We start from the raw sequence: 6,138 nt of genomic DNA, 5'->3' as shown, positions 1-6,138 counted from the left end.
CCAATGACCAAGGGGAAGCATAACAGAACATAACACACAGGGACCAGAAGGCTGTCACAATAAAACAGGAAGGCAAAACAAGACAAAAACTCAGACTTGACTTAAGAGGTGGTAAGCACCCAGGGAACCAAAACATGACCTTCCATGAGACACAAGGCAAGAATCTAAGACATGAGAAACCAAGACACAGACTGAACACTAAACACTAGGGAACACTGGGAAACTAGAAATCAAAACACAACCATAAACAGAAACAAAAGAAGCTCAAAGGAAAGTACGATTCAAAAAACAAATTATAAACCAAAACGTTGGGTCAAAGGACCCAGGATCATGACAATCGTATGGTGATGCACTGTACTTTGCTGAGGTGCGCTGGTTCAGCAGGGTAAATGTGCTGAAGAGTTTGGTTTGTTTGTTTTGTTTTTAGTTAAGAGCTGAAGTGAAGAGATTCTTGGACGATGGAAGACTGGAAGGCTGTTCCTGAGTTGGGTGATCCAAAATGGAGTTGGCATTCCTTGTGGAGATAAACATCCTGAACCTGAAGCTGCACAGTCCTGGACAGCTCATCACAAGAGCCTATGAGAGTGTGAAAGCCTTCTCTGCAAAACTGTGACTGTGGAAAACTCAACTGTCTGCAAAAAAAACCTCTCTCATTTTGCTGCATGCAGATCTTTGGTGGAAGAAGTCACAGCATTCAGTTCTGTTCTGCTACTGAAAACCTGCAGCGAGGGTCTGATGAGCAATTTGCTGACTTTAAGGCACACTGTGGCACTTTCCAGGTGTTTGCAGACCCCTTCTCAGCTGATGTGAAATGTCCCCATCATGTTGCAATGTGAACTTATTGACTTGCAGTGCAACAGTAAACTGAACTGAAAACTATGTTCAGAGGCACAGGAAAAAAGCAGACAGGACTGCAATGCTTCTGAGAGAGCTGCCAACATCAAGAGCTGTCCAGAGTTTTCATTCATCTATTTGGCCTTTTTGGAAGCACATATTTGTGTGAAAAAATGTTCTCTACAATGAACTTTAATAAAAAAGAAAATTAATACTAAAAGTAATATCAATACTTGTGTCTGCATTTTACATTGTTATAGCACCTGCCACTCTCTCCATCACGCTCCCTCCTCAGGTCTCGTGATTTTTGAGCGACTACTTTGCGCTGCTCTTGGCAGAATGCTGGTTATTATTGAAGTGAACTGGCTGCATCATTGTAAATAAATTATAGCACACTCTTGGTCGATCACCCTGCGATTATGGCATCACAATAATTTGCCCTGCTTAGTAAATCTGTCAAATAGCCTATAAAATTAAATACATTTTATTTTCTCATATTTACTTGCTGTGATACAGTGTAACTCCTTTCCTTCTCCCTGTTTATGATTTCTGTGACTGCAATAAAAATCCATCCCTCATTTATCCCAGAAGACCTGAAGTAAAAATTAATTCAAAATAATCCTAAAGACTGCAATACAGTGAAGGACATTAGTAATGCAAACAGATTATAAAGAGGCTTAAACACACTTATTACTGCTCAGTTAAAATAACTCATAATCTCAGTCGATTAAAGAACAGATTTGTCACTGGACCAGTCAATTCCACTCCTCTTCTGCTGGCTGGTCTCATCCAGTGATGGTCTTCATGCTGCTCCAAACCTCCCTCGTATTGTTGTGCTGGAGTTTCCACACCTCGTATTGTTGTGCTTCCTGCTGTATGTTTCCTTGGCCTCCTTGATTGATGTCAACAGTTCCCCTCGAGATCGTCTCACCTCCGATCCTGTTTCCACCTCTGAAGGCCCCTCATCATCTCGTCGATGGGGTCTTTGATGCCTGTTGTTTGCACAAGACTTCACAATCTGTGTGGGAATGCTGGAGTCAGTGCAGGAATTTGCGCGTTCTGACTGCCCGGGAACACCAGGTACTGGAAACGTTCCTGTTGCAGAAAGGGCACTGGAAAAATAAGGAAGGGACCAATGCACAGAGCACCCGTTGAGTGCAGTCCTGTTGAACCTCTTATTGGCATTCTAAATGGAATCTTCTCCCAAGAGCTCCATACTGTGAGACACGCAACCTACTGAAGACAAAACCAGGACACTGATTATTCAATAGGGAAGGAAGTGAAAGGGAGGAGAGGCTGGACAAGTAGACAGTCTTGTCTTGTCTAAACCAGAGAACCGCCGATGTGTGGCCAAAGGCGTCTAAGCTGGACAACTAACGGTCTGCCACCAAAGAGCCTTCTGAGCCAGAATACTTGTGCTACACAGCCAAACAGTGGTCCTGAATGGAGGACTTTTGCTCCACTGCCAAACAGGCGTTTGGACAGGATGGTCAGTCGACCCAAACGCGTACTTTCATTTTTGTGACTGGCAATGGCATCAGATCACAGGAATTATAAATACACCGGACCAGCCAGTACTAAGCCCAGCGCCACCTGGGAACGGACTTGCTAGGGGAATGTAGGGATCATAACATGGGTCTGCCAGCCCTAAATCTAATCTTGTCTTTAGGAATGAGATTTCTCAAATGTAGAGACGGCCTATGGCGCCATTCAGTTACTTAAGGCCGTGTTTTCAGTTCCGAGATGAAGTTCTATGCCCAAGGTGCAGTGACGGTAGGTTGCCACTCTCTACGGTGCTCGTGAAAGGAAGGAGCTGTACAGCGGCCATAGATTCGCTTGTTACCGAAGACACAAAAGAAGCGTGTTTCCGCCCGGGGACCTTTCGCGTGTGAGGCGAACGTGATAACCACTACACTACGGAAACTGCTGCAGATGGCACGCTTTGCTTTGCTTTGGAACGTGTCTTTGGTTCCAGTAGGAATACACGGGGACCTTAGCAATGACAGCAATCTCTCACTGGGTACTGTCTGCAATCTCACAAACCTGGTGGCACGTTACTAGGATGTCCTTGAATGGAAGGAGCCATGGAGAGGCGATAGAAGCCTGCGACCCAGGAATCTGGACTATAACCTTGATCTTAGGTGCCCTTGGACCTCTGACATATAGGAGTGTTCTGAAGTAAGCGCAGATCACCTGAGAACCTCTAGCAACAAATTCTTTTGCCTAACGAGGCCGTGCGGGCTACTTAGAGCCATTCATTTTCAAATGCTTTCCCTGTGCCCCCATCTTCAATAAATATGGGACTCAAGACATGCTGATTTGTGTGACGTCTTTGGAGTTTTCTGAAATTTGGGCGAAAGACCACTTTTTATACATTTTTTCTGGAGCAACAAGAGCTTCCAGAGGTTACCAACTTCAGAGCCGAGTATCAGAGTTGAGCGCTTTCTCTCTTCTGTTACCCAAACAGCAGTACAAGCAAACAGGTGCAAAGAATCCCTGTCGTCACATACTTTAAAAAAAACAAATGAATCAGGTAAAGAGCATGTTTCCGCCCGGTTTCGGACCGGGGACCTTTCGCGTGTTAGGCGAACGTGATAACCACTACACTACGGAAACGTCACGGTTTGCTCCTTTAGAGGAAGGCTTTTGTGCTTTCTTATGTTTCAAACGAGCATCAGGTACAACCAGGGAGAAAGAGGGAATTCACATTTGTGCCATTTTTGAAGCATTCACTCGTTAATGTTAGAGTCACAATCAAGAATACCACCTGAAGATAGCGTCTCTTGTACTCATCTGAGCTCTTCCACAGCAGATCTTTAGACTCGTCACAGTAATGAAAGCACAGGTGGAATGAATATTGCTTCAAACCCATTAAAGGGGTAGTGGTGTTAGATTGACTGGGGAACGGGTGGAGACATTCCACAACCTCTTTTGGAATGATGGAATCAGCGCACAAATTCATGCAGTCTGTGATTAATGGCTCTGTGGTCAATCCAGGCAAAACCCAAGGCAGCAGTCGCAGTCAAGTCACTCCCCGTCGGGGAATCGAACCCCGGTCTTCCGCGTGACAGGCGGAGATACTGTCCACTATACTAACGAGGAATTCGGAAGCTCCCACTGAGTCGCGTCAGCCTGGCCCCGTTAGAAAGTGTGACCAGGAAACCTTGGCTATGTGGAAATTCCCAAGTTTGTCAGTGATTTCCTGAGGGTTTGACAGAGACCTTTTCAGAGCTTGGCCCCTGCTCTGTGTGGGTTCCATGGTGTAATGGTTAGCACTCTGGACTCTGAATCCAGAGATCTGAGTTCAAATCTCAGTGGAGCCTCATTTTCCTTCCTCAAAGGGGTACAGAGGCAATCACCTTCCCAGGAATTGAATTCATTGCTCAGGAAATATGGCGGCATCACCATCTTAGTCACAGTCATTGAATAAATGATGCACAAACCCTCTTACCGTTTGTGTCTTGACTCAAGCCACTGACTACTTTCACTCGGTGCACGAATTGGAGCGAGGCTGTGAACTCTTGACTCGACTGACTTGTAGAACCTGTGTGTGTGTGTGTGTGTGTGTGTGGGGGGGTGATCAGCAGCCTGAGAGTCCAGTCGATTAAAGAACAGATTTATGTCACTGGACCAGTCAATTCCACTCCTCTTCTGCTGGCTGGTCTCATCCAGTGATGGTCTTCATGCTGCTCCAAACCTCCCTCGTATTGTTGTGCTTCCTGCTGTATGTTTCCTTGGCCTCCTTGATTGATGTCAACAGTTCCCCTCGAGATCGTCTCACCTCCGATCCTGTTTCCACCTCTGAAGGCCCCTCATCATCTCGTCGATGGGGTCTTTGATGCCTGTTGTTTGCACAAGACTTCACAATCTGTGTGGGAATGCTGGAGTCAGTGCAGGAATTTGCGCGTTCTGACTGCCCGGGAACACCAGGTACTGGAAACGTTCCTGTTGCAGAAAGGGCACTGGAAAAATAAGGAAGGGACCAATGCACAGAGCACCCGTTGAGTGCAGTCCTGTTGAACCTCTTATTGGCATTCTAAGTGGAATCTTCTCCCAAGAGCTCCATACTGTGAGACACGCAACCTACTGAAGACAAAACCAGGACACTGATTATTCAATAGGGAAGGAAGTCAAAGGGAGGAGAGGCTGGACAAGTAGACAGTCTTGTCTTGTCTAAACCAGAGAACCGCCGATGTGTGGCCAAAGGCGTCTAAGCTGGACAACTAACGGTCTGCCACCAAAGAGCCTTCTGAGCCAGAATACTTGTGCTACACAGCCAAACAGTGGTCCTGAATGGAGGACTTTTGCTCCACTGCCAAACAGGCATTTGGACAGGATGGTCAGTCGACCCAAACGCGTACTTTCATTTTTGTGAATGGCAATGGCATCAGATCACAGGAATTATAAATACACCGGACCAGCCAGTACTAAGCCCAGCGCCACCTGGGAACGGACTTGCTAGGGGAATGTAGGGATCATAACATGGGTCTGCCAGCCCTAAATCTAATCTTGTCTTTAGGAATGAGATTTCTCAAATGTAGAGACGGCCTATGGCGCCATTCATTTACTTAAGGCCGTGTTTTCAGTTCCGAGATGAAGTTCTATGCCCAAGGTGCAGTGACGGTAGGTTGCCACTCTCTACGGTGCTCGTGAAAGGAAGGAGCTGTACAGCGGCCATAGATTCGCTTGTTACCGAAGACACAAAAGAAGCGTGTTTCCGCCCGGGGTTCTTTCGCGTGTGAGGCGAACGTGATAACCACTACACTACGGAAACTGCTGCAGATGGCACGCTTTGCTTTGCTTTGGAACGTGTCTTTGGTTCCAGTAGGAATACACGGGGACCTTAGCAATGACAGCAATCTCTCACTGGGTACTGTCTGCAATCTCACAAACCTGGTGGCACGTTACTAGGATGTCCTTGAATGGAAGGAGCCATGGAGAGGCGATAGAAGCCTGCGACCCAGGAATCTGGACTATAACCTTGATCTTAGGTGCCCTTGGACCTCTGACATATAGGAGTGCTCTGAAGTAAGCGCAGATCACCTGAGACCTCCGTTACCCAGTGTTTTCCTCGCCAATGTAAGATCACTCCCGAATAAAATGGATGAGTTGAGACTGCTGGTGGCTACAAACAGGACCGTGAAGGACTGCTGCGTTTTGCTCTTCACTGAGACCTGGCTTCATTCATCCATTCCTGATGCAGCCATCGAGCTAGCCGGCAGGACAACGCACCGGCATGACAGAATGTGGACCTCCGGTAAGAGCAGAGGAGGGGGTGTGTGCTTGTATGTAAACAACAGCTGG

General features: G+C 46.8%; 3 non-coding genes across 3 annotated transcripts; 1 reads left to right on the top strand and 2 right to left on the bottom strand.

The window, feature by feature from the left end:
* Positions 1–3,377: 3,377 nt before the first annotated feature.
* On the bottom strand, positions 3,378–3,450 carry trnav-aac (transfer RNA valine (anticodon AAC)). The gene has a single exon. It is a non-coding gene; the product is annotated as a tRNA-Val (tRNA).
* Positions 3,451–3,864: 414 nt separating this feature from the next.
* Positions 3,865–3,936, bottom strand: trnad-guc (transfer RNA aspartic acid (anticodon GUC)). The gene has a single exon. It is a non-coding gene; the product is annotated as a tRNA-Asp (tRNA).
* A 149-nt stretch (positions 3,937–4,085) lies between these two features.
* On the top strand, positions 4,086–4,157 carry trnaq-cug (transfer RNA glutamine (anticodon CUG)). Its single transcript has one exon. It is a non-coding gene; the product is annotated as a tRNA-Gln (tRNA).
* The last annotated feature ends 1,981 nt before the right edge of the window (positions 4,158–6,138 follow it).

This window comes from Archocentrus centrarchus, chromosome 14 (assembly GCF_007364275.1).
Source record: "Archocentrus centrarchus isolate MPI-CPG fArcCen1 chromosome 14, fArcCen1, whole genome shotgun sequence".
Lineage (NCBI taxonomy): Eukaryota > Metazoa > Chordata > Actinopteri > Cichliformes > Cichlidae > Archocentrus > Archocentrus centrarchus.
The sequence above is the reverse complement of the archived record's forward strand: the minus strand, read 5'-3'. Positions and strand labels throughout refer to the sequence as shown.